The following is a 13,697-nucleotide window of genomic DNA, read 5'->3' as shown; positions in this document are numbered from 1 at the left end:
ATTGATTCTTCATATAGTGTAGTGATGGAATATAAAGTTTTATTTTTGTCACCACTCTGAACAGAGCATTCAGAATATATAACTATTTGGAATATAAATTGAATGCAAAGGTATTATTACCTTGAGCAATAATGATGAATAAATCCTCACTTCAGTGATATTTAAAGAGAATTTCTAAGTCATGAATTTGCTTAAAATCTTTTGGTAAATGACAGTTCTCATGTGCTTTGCTTACCAAAGCCTCAGGTATATGTTATGGAGGTGTCAATAGCAATTCCATAGGTAAGCTTGCCTGGAGGTTTCAACTGAAATCACAACTCCTCTTTTTCAAACTTTAATGATTGAGTTGTCTCCCAATTAGTACAATAACCCTTCAGAGGGCACTTGAAATTTCTTTGTGATTTTTTAAGTGAAATTTATGCTAACCATTGCAGCAGAAAACATTTAAAATGTTTTATTTTTGCTGAGTTTTCCCTCACATTTCCTTGCCATTTCCATAGTCCCCACAAATTCCATTCTCTCTCTCTCTCTGCCAGTTCCCATACACATTTTGGTAATATCTGCGATATTGGAACTTTACAGAATTAAGCAGAACTGTTATCTCCCTTCCTCATCATACCTTACTTGAGTTATGCCAAGATTAATTTCTGGAACTGCTCAAATAGTCAACTCCCCTTTTCAACAAAAATGAAAAATTTCAACATTTTTCATTTTCTTCATCAAATTGTACTTTAATTAAATGTTTTTCTAGCACCTCTATACCCAAATCACCAGCTGTGCTGTGCACGTAGTGACAGTGAGCCAGAAAGACAGACTGGGCGTGAGATGGACTCTGTATGAGGGTGAGCAGAGATGGGGAGAGGGAGGCTGAGTAACCTATCCAACAAATCAGTACTTTCTTTGAGACCTCTGCTATTTGTTTAATTTAGCTGCCAAGACTTTAATTAAGTACAGTGTACTTAGTCTGATTAGGCAGTCAGTGAAGTTGCCTAAGGACTTTCTCATTTGAACAATATCAAAATTAGAAAACAATCTGCTAGTTAAATAAGGTATCAGGATCAGATTGGAAGTGCTTGATGAGCAATATTTTCTGGAAATTTTTTATATCTTAAATCATTATTTGGAAAAATAATTTTAATGGGAAGCAAAGGTAAAATTTATTTATTAGAAAGGACAGCCAGAGACACGAAATGTTGATAGTTGGACACTTACACAGATTTGCCATGTGAATTGTAGAATATTTAAAATACTTCTATGTAAATGATTTATATTTATCACCTCAGTGAAGAAATTGCTCATGTTTAGTCATTTATCTACTGAAATAACCACCATGTAAACCCTGTTGATGGTTCTGATTCAGTGCTTACCCCATGGACAAGTGAAGTTAAGGAGGTTAAATTGCTTATCAGATTTGAGATGAAAACTGGAAGAAATCTGTTAAGCATCTAGACAAGTGCCTTTTAGAGCAACAGAGAAGTGTAATCACTGAGATGGCTGCTCACATTTGATGTAGAACCAGCTGAAAGGATTCATTTCTGAACAAAACCCCACATGTTCAAATGTACATAGAGATGGGGCTATGAGAAGATTGACAATAATGTAGCATAATAAAGAGTTCAAAGGATTGCCTAGAACTTCTTATCAGAACGGGACTATGGGAGACAATTTAAATGGAAGATGGATGAGAGCTGGAGACAGCCACCCAAGGTAACAAGACATAGCAAAAATTATTGTGTGTATGTACAATGTCTTGATCCCCAATCCTTATTAGAGCATCTAGGTACTACTATAATACCACTATTAAATAATAAAAATGCATTCCTACAGCTTATCATTAGATTGGATAGAGTGTGTGTATGTGTTCCTGGAAATGTATTGTTAGCAATTCATGGTTAAGTTGAGAAAGCCTTTACTTTGTTCAGAAATTTTTCTGAAGTTTGAAAAAGGCATAAAGTTAGTGTATAGAAAGGGGAGGTGAAGACATCTGCTCATTCCTTATTATCGTGTAATTGGTGCTTTGTATACTCTGTGGCGAGATGGATCTCAGTTCTGCAGAAAGACCTCTGGATTCTGTGGCAGTGTCATTTGTATTTAAAAAAATGGAGGGTTTGGATTAAATAAATGTAATGAATGAATAACTCAGTCACTACAGTAGCCCCTCTGCTGTTTGTTTCATATTAAATTTAGTTCATTTTATGCTGTCCCCACAGATTTCACTGTACCAGACATTTTCATACTGACAATTTATAACTGCAACGTAAAAGATAATCAGGGCACACCTGGCAGGTTTGGCAGTTGAGTAAAGCACAGCTGGAGCCTTTGGCAGTTGGGGATAGCCATCTTGCGTTTGTTTCTGTTAAAATGGTCAGAAGTGAAATAGCTGATAATGTTGAAATTGCTATCTCTAGTTTTTAGAGTTAACACCCTATTGAGATAAATGGGACAGTACATACCATCTATAGCACAGTTTAGGTAGCTATTACACTCAGTTCAAATTTTTTAAAGTTTTCTTCACAACCAGGATGACTAGAAACATACTGGATTTTCAAATAAAAGGTTAGATCCTGTCACGTAAACCTCTGAGAAGGGCTATAGCATATCTGTAACTGCAGAACACACTGGGCTCTGAATAGTCAGTCAGCCAGCAGAAAGGCCCCCTTCCAGAAAGGTGAAATCTGACCTAAAGCAAGACAAGACAAAACTATTATTTATGCCCTGATCCTGCATGCGCTTAACTTTAAGGCCATGAGTAGTTATGCATCACCTAGTGGTAGGTGGGTTAGGCCTCTGTTCCTGCCAGCTCCAATTTTTCTCTCAGGCCACAGTCATGCCATTTGACCATCTGCCTGTTAGTGGGTGTTGACTCAACCCTTCGGTCAGATCCCCCATCCATCTTCTTTCTTCCTGGGGTAAGGAAGATATGGGATCCCCTGGCCTCATGACTGGGGAGAACTTCAACCCACTTGTTGACCCCTATGGGTGTCCCATACCAGCCGTGTGGTTCTAAAGGTCTTTACCCTCTCCTTCCTTCCCCAAGAGAGAGTCAGGAAGTAAGGGTTTTCATGCCCTTCATAAGGAGGGGGTTGGTGGGAAGACTGGGCCCTCCCACTCCATTAGGCTCCAGCCCAGGACCCACTAAGAGGCACCAATGTCCAGAACCCAAGAATGCCTTAACTGTCTACCTGGGCCACTTCCTACCACCTACTCTCTCACCAAAGTCTTACAGTTTGCCTCAAAGTAGTAAAATAACTGAACCTTCAGTCCTTCTGGGTTCAGTAGGAAAGCTCTCTCTCTCCAGGAAAAGGTTTCTCTAGCATCCTTCCTCAAGAGCTCTCAGGACAGATCTCTCTCTCTCTCTCTCTCTGTCCTATTAGGTCCCTTTTGAGCCGCCGGCTCCCTTTTAAGCTTCGCCACCAGCTGAAGCATGCTCTCCAGGTGGGACTGGGTGGGGTCGCCTGGGTCCACAGTTGCTCCTTAACCCCTTCAGTTCCAGTGTGTGTGTGTGTGGGGGGGTGATATACTCCCTATCACAATAGTCCCATTGAAGTTAAAATATGTGCATGCACCATTGCCAGATCAGGGCATTATTGCTTCAAGAACACAAGAATCTAAATTAAAATGGGCCTGATTCTGATCTGTTTTGCACCATTGTAACTCTATTGACTCAATAGATTTACATCAGAATCAGTCCCAGTCATCTATTTTCAACCTGATTTTTAATGAGATTTAACTTTCCCAAAGTAGTTAAGTTTTAAAAATTACATTAATCTAAAACTTGCAATCTGATTTTTCTACTCACCTAAGTATGGCACAAAATGCTGGAAAAAGAAATTACAAGCTCTGCACTATATATCCTAGAGGGAAAAAGAATTTCAAGCTCATTGTTATTTCCTCTGTAAAAATACATTTGAAAGGAGAATGAGTTGTATCAAAGTGTTCTTTATATAGAATTGTGGACAGATTTTTGTTATTATTTTGTGTGAAGCAGAAAATCTTATTCACATAAAGAACCCCCCCCCCCAACATTTATTACTTAGTTATTACATGAATTTAGTACTTGTTTTGGTAATTGTTAGATGAGGTTACAAATACTTTTCCAGCTATGCTTTTACTCATGCACAGTTACATTTATTTTGATGGCATTAAAGGCATAAAACACTTGTGTAATAGTTTGCTGCTCAAGCATTTTGCAGCAGTTCAAATCTGGAAACTGGTTTCTTTGAGGTGGACACAGGGTACGCTACAGCCTTTACATAATCACCTTAATCCTAAACTGACAGTGTCTAAGAATTGGTAATTAGGAGAACATAAAAGAAGTTGCTAATAAATAGAAGAGGTTTTGCAATTTATGGGCATTTATCTTCAGGAGGTGGGACCCATTTGCTTTGTAGTTATGAAAAATCAAATGAAGACAAAGGGGAAAGAAATTGCCCTAGGGAAGTTTAAAAATGAATTTTTATTTCACACAGACTGGTAAAATATAACCGTTGAAAACATTGCTTGCAAATGATTTATTTCTTACCGAGATGGGAGCTCTATCCCAAAGAAGAATTGTTCATCATTATTCCTTTTAATTTATATTTGAAGATAACAAAGCCTGAAGGACAGATTGTAAAGCTTCTAAGTTCAGTGGTGCCCACACAAGTAAAAACCATTTTGGGTAATATGGAAGTTATCTAAAGCAATCTTTTATCTTTCGTAAGTCTAAATAAATCATTCCAGCCAATAGGACAATGTTCATCTTCTTGCCCTTCAGTGCATTAAGGATGTTGGTGCAAGCGTCAGTGAAAAATCTTGTTTCATAATGCTGCAGTTCACATTTATTGGAGTAAAAATATTACATCTTCTGCTGGCATTTTCCTTAGCTGAGGAAGCCAAATTCAGAGACATAGGAACCTAAAATGCAAAATGGTATAAATGCACTGGAAACAATGGACAGACTCAAACCTGATATTCAAAAAAAACCCCAAAAAAGATTATGCTATGATCTTGTGGTGGGGGAATTTAGGGTCTATTTGGAATAACTAACCACATGGTTGGTTTTCCCAGTTGTAGATAAGAGTAACTTGACAGGTAAGAGAGTATAGACAATCCAGGAAGTTTTTGGAAAGCGTAGGGGACAATTTCCTGGCGCAAGTGCTAGAGGAGCCAACTAGGGGGGGCGCTTTTCTTGACCTGCTGCTCACAAACCGGGTAGAATTAGTGGGGGAAGCAAAAGTGGATGGGAATCTGGGAGGCAGTGACCATGAGTTGGTTGAGTTCAGGATCCTGACACAGGGAAGAAAGGTAAGCAGCAGGATACGGACCCTGGACTTCAGGAAAGCAGACTTCGACTCCCTCAGGGAACGGATGTCCAGGATCCCCTGGGGGACTAACTTGAAGGGGAAAGGAGTCCAGGAGAGCTGGCTGTATTTCAAGGAATCCCTGTTGAGGTTACAGGGACAAACCATCCCAATGAGTCGAAAGAATAGTAAATATGGCAGGCGACCAGCTTGGCTTAATGGTGAAATCTTAGCGGATCTTAAACATAAAAAAGAAGCTTACAAGAAGTGGAAGGTTGGACATATGACCAGGGAAGAGTATAAAAATATTGCTCGGGCATGTAGGAATGTTATCAGGAGGGCCAAATCGCACCTGGAGCTGCAGCTAGCCAGAGATGTTAAGAGTAACAAGAAGGGTTTCTTCAGGTATGTTGGCAACAAGAAGAAAGCCAAGGAATGTGTGGGCCCCTTACTGAATGAGGGAGGCAAACTAGTGACAGAGGATGTGGAAAAAGCTAATGTACTCAATGCTTTTTTTGCCTCTGTTTTCACTAACAAGGTTAGCTCCCAGACTGCTACGCTGGGCATCACAAAATGGGGAAGAGATGGACAGCCCTCTGTGGAGATAGAGGTGGTTAGGGACTATTTAGAAAAGCTGGACGTGCACAAGTCCATGGGGCCGGACGAGTTGCATCCGAGAGTGCTGAAGGAACTGGCGGCTGTGATTGCAGAGCCATTGGCCATTATCTTTGAAAACTCGTGGCGAACCGGGGAAGTCCCGGATGACTGGAAAAAGGCTAATGTAGTGCCAATCTTTAAAAAAGGGAAGAAGGAGGATCCTGGGAACTACAGGCCAGTCAGCCTCACTTCAGTCCCTGGAAAAATCATGGAGCAGGTCCTCAAAGAATCAATCCTGAAGCACTTGCATGAGAGGAAAGTGATCAGGAACAGCCAGCATGGATTCACCAAGGGAAGGTCATGCCTGACTAATCTAATCGCCTTCTATGATGAGATTACTGGTTCTGTGGATGAAGGGAAAGCAGTGGATGTATTGTTTCTTGACTTTAGCAAAGCTTTTGACACGGTCTCCCACAGTATTCTTGTCAGCAAGTTAAGGAAGTATGGGCTGGATGAATGCACTACAAGGTGGGTAGAAAGCTGGCTAGATTGTCGGGCTCAACGGGTAGTTATCAATGGCTCCATGTCTAGTTGGCAGCCGGTATCAAGTGGAGTGCCCCAAGGGTCGGTCCTGGGGCCGGTTTTGTTCAATATCTTCATAAATGATCTGGAGGATGGTGTGGATTGCACTCTCAGCAAATTTGCGGATGATACTAAACTGGGAGGAGTGGTAGATACGCTGGAGGGGAGGGATAGGATACAGAAGGACCTAGACAAATTGGAGGATTGGGCCAAAAGAAATCTGATGAGGTTCAATAAGGATAAGTGCAGGGTCCTGCACTTAGGACGGAAGAACCCAATGCACAGCTACAGACTAGGGACCGAATGGCTAGGCAGCAGTTCTGCGGAAAAGGACCTAGGGGTGACAGTGGACGAGAAGCTGGATATGAGTCAGCAGTGTGCCCTTGTTGCCAAGAAGGCCAATGGCATTTTGGGATGTATAAGTAGGGGCATAGCGAGCAGATCGAGGGACGTGATCGTTCCCCTCTATTCGACATTGGTGAGGCCTCATCTGGAGTACTGTGTCCAGTTTTGGGCCCCACACTTCAAGAAGGATGTGGATAAATTGGAGAGAGTCCAGCGAAGGGCAACAAAAATGATTAGGGGTCTGGAACACATGAGTTATGAGGAGAGGCTGAGGGAGCTGGGATTGTTTAGCCTGCAGAAGAGAAGAATGAGGGGGGATTTGATAGCTGCTTTCAACTACCTGAAAGGGGGTTCCAAAGAGGATGGCTCTAGACTGTTCTCAATGGTATCAGATGACAGAACGAGGAGTAATGGTCTCAAGCTGCAGTGGGGGAGGTTTAGATTGGATATTAGGAAAAACTTTTTCACTAAGAGGGTGGTGAAACACTGGAATGCGTTACCTAGGGAGGTGGTAGAATCTCCTTCCTTAGAGGTTTTTAAGGTCAGGCTTGACAAAGCCCTGGCTGGGATGATTGAACTGGGAATTGTTCCTGCTTCGAGCAGGGGGTTGGACTAGATGACCTTCTGGGGTCCCTTCCAACCCTTATATTCTATGATTCTATGATTCTATGAGTAATGGAGAAGTGCCATTTCACCTTATTCTGAAAAATGATAAGGAAAGTGTAATGCTTTGTAAAGCTCTAAAGCATAACAAGACTATTCCAATAATCTCTTCATCTTAATCCCTCTGTACTCATTATAGCTGTAGGCTTGAGTAATATTTATGACTTTCTTTCTCAAAAAAACACTTGAAAACATAAAGGCCTGCATTTTAAAGAGTTACTAGTGATTTAAGGTGCTCAGTCTGAGATGCCTTAAAGGGGCTTGATTTTCAGAATGTGCTGAGCACCCATCCTTTCAGTCCCTATAGATTCATGTTTACACCATGTACCTTAACAGCTCTGTGTTAATCAATCTAATTGGTTCCAGTGAATGTATCAAAACTGTGCAAACTGAATTTTCTAATATGGTTTGCTACTAAAAACAACAAGTTTTCACACACATAATAATGTCAGGAGTTTCAGAAAGTAGATTGATCTCTTTCCACCCACATCAACGTAATGATGCCACTGGCAATAGTATTGTGTTGCAGAGAAGAAGTTCTGTATGTGTTATCTAGCAAATCTCCCATGATGATGTTCATCTCACTAGCAAATGGATGCTGGTAAACATATAATGACACTGTAGCTTTCTAAAGGCACTGGAGTCATTTCTTTATATTTACATTTTCTAACTGTTGGAACTGTGTGAGACTTTGATAATGAAACCAGAGGAAATTGAAAGACTGGAAGAACATATGCCAAGTCTGTTGTGGGGTGTGGTTAAGGGGTGGTCACATTGCCTGCCTCAAACATTGGGCCATGCAATCTTTTGCAAGCAACCCTTAAAGATATATTGTGTGTGTGTGTGTCTACATACCTGCACAGTACATAGAAAGCTAATACATGATAGTGTGGTTTAGCAGTGGCATAAGGTTGAGTATAACGTACAAGCAGTGAAGCTATGAAAACCATCTCAGATCTCCCATATTAAAACATATTCTGTGTATTTTGTGTCACAGCTCCTTTGCTGGTAGCCAGGAAAGGGACTAGTCAGCTGTTCCTAGAAGGCGTAATGAGCTAAGAGCACCATTCTATGGCACCAGGTAGCAAACCCATTGAGAGAAATTTGGGGCCTCCATACATCATTTGCTGGGGACCCATCCCCTCCCATTTCACTTCAATTTTACCCCAGTTACTGATGGTTCAGGGGCCTCCTGAGTTCAAGTCCCTAGTACAGTTATTCCGCCCCCGGCTCCTCTCTTGTCAGCCCTGCTGGTAACAGTGCTTATGGGGCACAGGAGTATTTTGATTTGAATGTGTAGGTTTAAATTAACGGGCCTGAAACTCATATGAACAGAAACCATGCAAAGTGAATTTGCCTATAAAGTCACTTGGCTCAGTCCTGCTACCTAGATACTTCTGTCTAAATATATAGAGCCATTATAGATGATGTTTCAATTGACTATATAATATACACTTGGGTGTTAAACTTTTTTCCCCCTCTGTTTAGTATACAAACATAAGAAACAAAAGGAAGTTCACATACAAACCGTTAGAATAACATTGAACATCTGGCTTAAATTACAAAACCCAGGAAATCCAGAGCTAAGGGTAAAATTCAATACTTGACCTAATCCAATATGCTAACATATGGCATATAAGATTGCTCATATTTAGATACCCGTAATACTGAGGTATGCTCAATTGGCTGGTAACGAATGGACTATAAATTTGCTTGCTTCTGGCTGCTCATTTTGGAGCCTTAACATTTTTCAGTAGTACTGTATTTTTCCTTGGGAATATTTGTTGATATAGAACAGGGAAAATGTATTTTTAAGTGGAGTCAGCTGAATAAAATGCTGCAAACAAGTAGATATAAAGCAATTTAGATTTTAAAGGACTCTGTAGATTTTAGCAGTATTAAAACTCAGGGAAATCTGCTTATGGTACAGAGCTGTCTAGTAAAAGTGATTGAAGCACCTTTCTGTCTCTAAAGCCACTGAAAAAGACCATATGCATGATGGAAAATAGAAACAATGGATGCAATATTGGGCCACTGTTAATGGGTTGTGTGTTGTTTCCTCTAGTTTTTTTTTAATGTAGTTGATATTTGAAGGAAAAATCTGAATGACAGACACCAAAGGTATTCTGAAATAATTAAACCAACCTACCCCCCAGCTAAATAACTAGAATTTGGAGAATGACAAATGTAACCTAAATTCCATTAGGTAAGTAGTTAATAATTGTGCTCTTTATTTAAAAAATCACTTATTCTTTCAGGCTGTCACATATTTCTGAGTAATGTTACATAATGCAGGTGTTAATTGTTCAAAGTCCAATATAAATATTCCTCTGGTGGTCAAAGCCAAAGAATGTCGCTTTCTCTTTTAAACTCACTCACTCTTTTTCTCTTTCTCTTACACTTACACACACACACACACAGAGGTTTAAAAATATTAAGACATAGGAAGACGAGAAACTGAATTGCTCTCATTATCTGCCTTATGGTATAATGTCTGAAAGTGAATTTATAGTTCACCACTGGAGCAAGAGCAAATCACCAGAATCTTGACTTTGTAAAGGGCACCATCTTTATTTTTAAATATATATTTGTTCCCACTGGCCCCCTAGAAGCTAAAATGTGCTTTGTTGATGGACATTAGAGTTCTTTCTGTGGGGAAACTAAGGAAAAACTTTTTCACTAGGAGGGTGGTGAAGCACTGGAATGCATTACCTAGGGAGGTGCTGGAATCTCCTTCCTTTGTGGTTTTTAAGGTCAGGCTTGACAAAGCCCTGGTTGGGATGATTTAGTTGGGGATTGGTCCCACTATGAGCAGGGGGTTGGACTAGATGACCTCCTGAGGTCCCTTCCAACCCTGATATTCTATGATTCTATGAAAGATCAGTCTCCTTCATGTCAAGTTGGAACCAGTCAAGAAAAGGACATTGGGTCATTTGCATTAGTGGTAAAAAAGGTGGTAACTGGTTATCATAGTGGAAAGTAGGTATTTTAGGGTGTTCTTGCAGTGTGATATTTTGTCTATTGCAATTAGTAAAGATACTTGAGATAGCTGCTCCCAGTTTAAGGGCGAGGAGCTTACCCTGTGAGCTGTCCTCAGCATTAGAGCTCACTTTTTTTCTGTTGGCCTGGCCAATCCCAGATTTGTTCAGGGTTCAATGCAAGACTCCTCTGTTATCTCAGGTTTTTCAGGGAGGAGTGACTCTGAGGGATTTAAGATGGTTGGTTGAGGGGTATGGTGGTGGATTAACTGGTTATTGGTGATAATAATGGGCTATCTTGTGAATTGACTTTGGACAGTAAAGTATTTGCATTAAAGATAGCTATCTTTTTGGTTTTATGGGAATGTGTAAGAACTTCTGCATCAACCGTGGCTTTCCTTTGAGGAGCAGCTTCTACATTGCTGATGGCAATGTGTGTGTGTGTGTGTGGGGGGGGGGGGGTTAGTTTGTGTTTTAGCCAAAGAAAATGAACCCATTAGGAAAAAAAAACAAATACTTCTAAAGGATGCTTTGTTGTTTTTTTCCTGTTTTTGCTTGTTTGCTGAAGGAGACTGTGCAAATGAAATATAATGCCTCTTGACCACCTCTTTGTGCTTAAGTGCTTTGCTGAATAGGGGTGGGTTACTCACATACTTGAAGCTAAACACATGCTTAAATACTTTGCTGAATTGCAGCCTTGAATCCTGAAATCTATGCCCAAAGCTACTCTTTACTAGCCCGTAGGTAGTCTTTGGCTACCTATTTTTCCACAGTATGAAATCACTAAGGACTTGTCCATAGAGGAAGAAATGTTGAATTGGTGTGATATACAGATTTAGCACTGGCCATGATAACATACACCAGATCTCAGAGTAGCAGCCGTGTTAGTCTGTATCCGCAAAAAGAAAAGGAATACTTGTGGCACTTTAGAGACTAACAAATTTATTTGAGCACAAGCTATCATGAGCTACAGTGAGCTGTAGCTCACAAAAGCTTATGCTCAAATAAATTTGTTAGTCTCTAAGGTGCCACAAGTACTTCTTTTCTTTATACACCAGATCTGTACCCAGCCTAAATTATACCCCTCTTCGCACATCAGTGAACACATCTCAAAAAGTTTAAACCTGGTAGTTTAATTTAGCCACAGTTTATACGTGGAGAACTGAACCGTGGCTCATTGTATTTTCTGCACTCTCATCCAGATATGGTGAGGTTCAGCTTCTGATACATTTTTCTCACTTCTTTATACTGATATGATAACTTCAAATAAAATCATCTTCAGATACAAAAGGAAAGGAAGAAAAGTTACACAAATGCGTCTATGGTATGTTCCTTCCCAACATCAAACTACTGACATTCTCTCTCTTTTTCATTACAATTTGTTGGCTTTCATTTTTAACATTCTACCCAGGGGTCAGCTGGACCTAATAATTTCCTGTGGGAGGCAGACAATTAATGCCAACAGGAAGGTCACTATATTCATCAGCTGCTGTTGCTATCTCACCGTCAATTTGTTGCAGTCTTTTGAAGTCATAACTACCCTGCTTTTCTCTATATTTCAGTGGGCCATTCATAGCTTTTAGTATTTCCCCATGGTGTTTCATACAAGTATCTACCATCACCATCCCTGCCTTCTCAGGCTTGAATAGCTTTTGAATAGTTATTATACAGGCATTTGTTTTTCTGAGACCACCTATATTTCACATGAACTGCACCACAGAGACAGTAGAGCTAGGCAAATACTGCAAAAACATGTCTGTGGCTATTGATTTGAACATTCAAGTTGGAACTGGTATATTAACCATTTTCTTTACAGTGAAGGACTACACTGACTGCTTTTTTTCTTCAGATAAGCAGATTTTGGAAGGCCAGCAAAATGCTCACTACAGGTAATGTTTGGAAAGCATGACGTTTTTTGTCAAAAAGAATTCAGGAGGCTTTTTTCCAGAACGTAGAATGCACAATTTAACACCATTTATTTTTCTCACTTGAAATTTAATTTTTCCTGACCTGAGGTTCATTATTTGAAGGGACTGTATGGAAAATCTTGGCACAGACTCAAAACCAAAAGAAAACTGGGAGAAATTATTGTAATTTTAGCAATCAGAAGAAAATGTGGTTATAGGTTACGTTCAGTGTTTTCAATTACACGTTAACTACTATGTATGGTAACTGGTAGGTAACTACACTATAATTTTTATGTAATTCCAGGCTATGTGCAATTCACGGTAATTTTAGTGTTTCCTGAATGATCATTGGCAGTGTTAGCTAGCTGCTATTTTAGAAACAGGTGTCCAATTGTGAAGGTGTCATAGTCTTGTGGATAAGCAGGAGCATCTCTTTTTTAGACCTTTTCTTTAAATGGGCACTAGAGCCAATACCAGCCTGTTCTTTCAAAGTATGGAAATAACAGTATTTTGTGGACGTGGGATGATGGAAAGTTGAGACAAACAAAAAGGCAGGAGACACAGAGGTCAGCATGCAGTGGAAGACAGCAGAGAAGGAGGAGATAAGGGAATAGCAGAGGGACTAAGAGAAATAGAAGGGATAATAAGAACAGAGAAAGAAAGGGGGAGATGAATTCCTAGGACCCTGACGACCAGGGGACCACACATGAAAAATATATCCCAAATTAGGGCATCCGATGAAGTGGGCTGTAGCTCACGAAAGCTCATGCTCAAATAAATTGGTTAGTCTCTAAGGTGCCACAAGTACTCCTTTTCTTTTTGCGAAGACAGACTAACACGGCTGTTACTCTGAAACCTATTATAAAAAAGTTTCCCACCAGTATTCATTCAGATTTTTAAATAGATTTACTTCAAGTGTGTTTGCACATTTGTGTGTGTTAGCCTTATATGTTTTCTAGTGAATCAATATACTTGTAGGAATGGTTGCAGAAGCAGATAGTTTTACGTAAATGTTGAAGTATTCTGAAAACTTTCTTCTACGGGTTATGTTTATCCAGTCGGAGAACAGAAAATATACCACGTACTTTTGGTGACCAATCATATGCTCAGATTTTAAATATCAAATGTGAAATTTTCTGTTTGTGACACAATTTAATGAACAGTACTAAAACTCTATTGGCTTACTCTGGCAGAGAATTTGGCAGCAAACACTCAGAATGAGTTCCTTGAAAATGAGCTGCATACCAAAGATTATTTGCAAAAATTATTTAGCAAGTAATTTTGGATGAAGAGTAAATCTGAGAAAATTGAAGTGTTCACAGATTATTCACAAATGCAAAAAA

General features: G+C 39.8%; 1 protein-coding gene across 1 annotated transcript in view; it reads left to right on the top strand.

Moving 5' to 3' along the window:
* Positions 1-13,697, top strand: part of OCA2 (OCA2 melanosomal transmembrane protein) — a 291,900-nt gene that overhangs the window by 272,019 nt on the left and 6,184 nt on the right. The window lies entirely within an intron of this gene.

Source organism: Caretta caretta, chromosome 1 (assembly GCF_965140235.1).
Source record: "Caretta caretta isolate rCarCar2 chromosome 1, rCarCar1.hap1, whole genome shotgun sequence".
NCBI classification, from domain to species: Eukaryota; Metazoa; Chordata; order Testudines; family Cheloniidae; genus Caretta; species Caretta caretta.
Note: the sequence above shows the minus strand (reverse complement) of the source record. Positions and strands in the feature narration are given on the sequence as shown.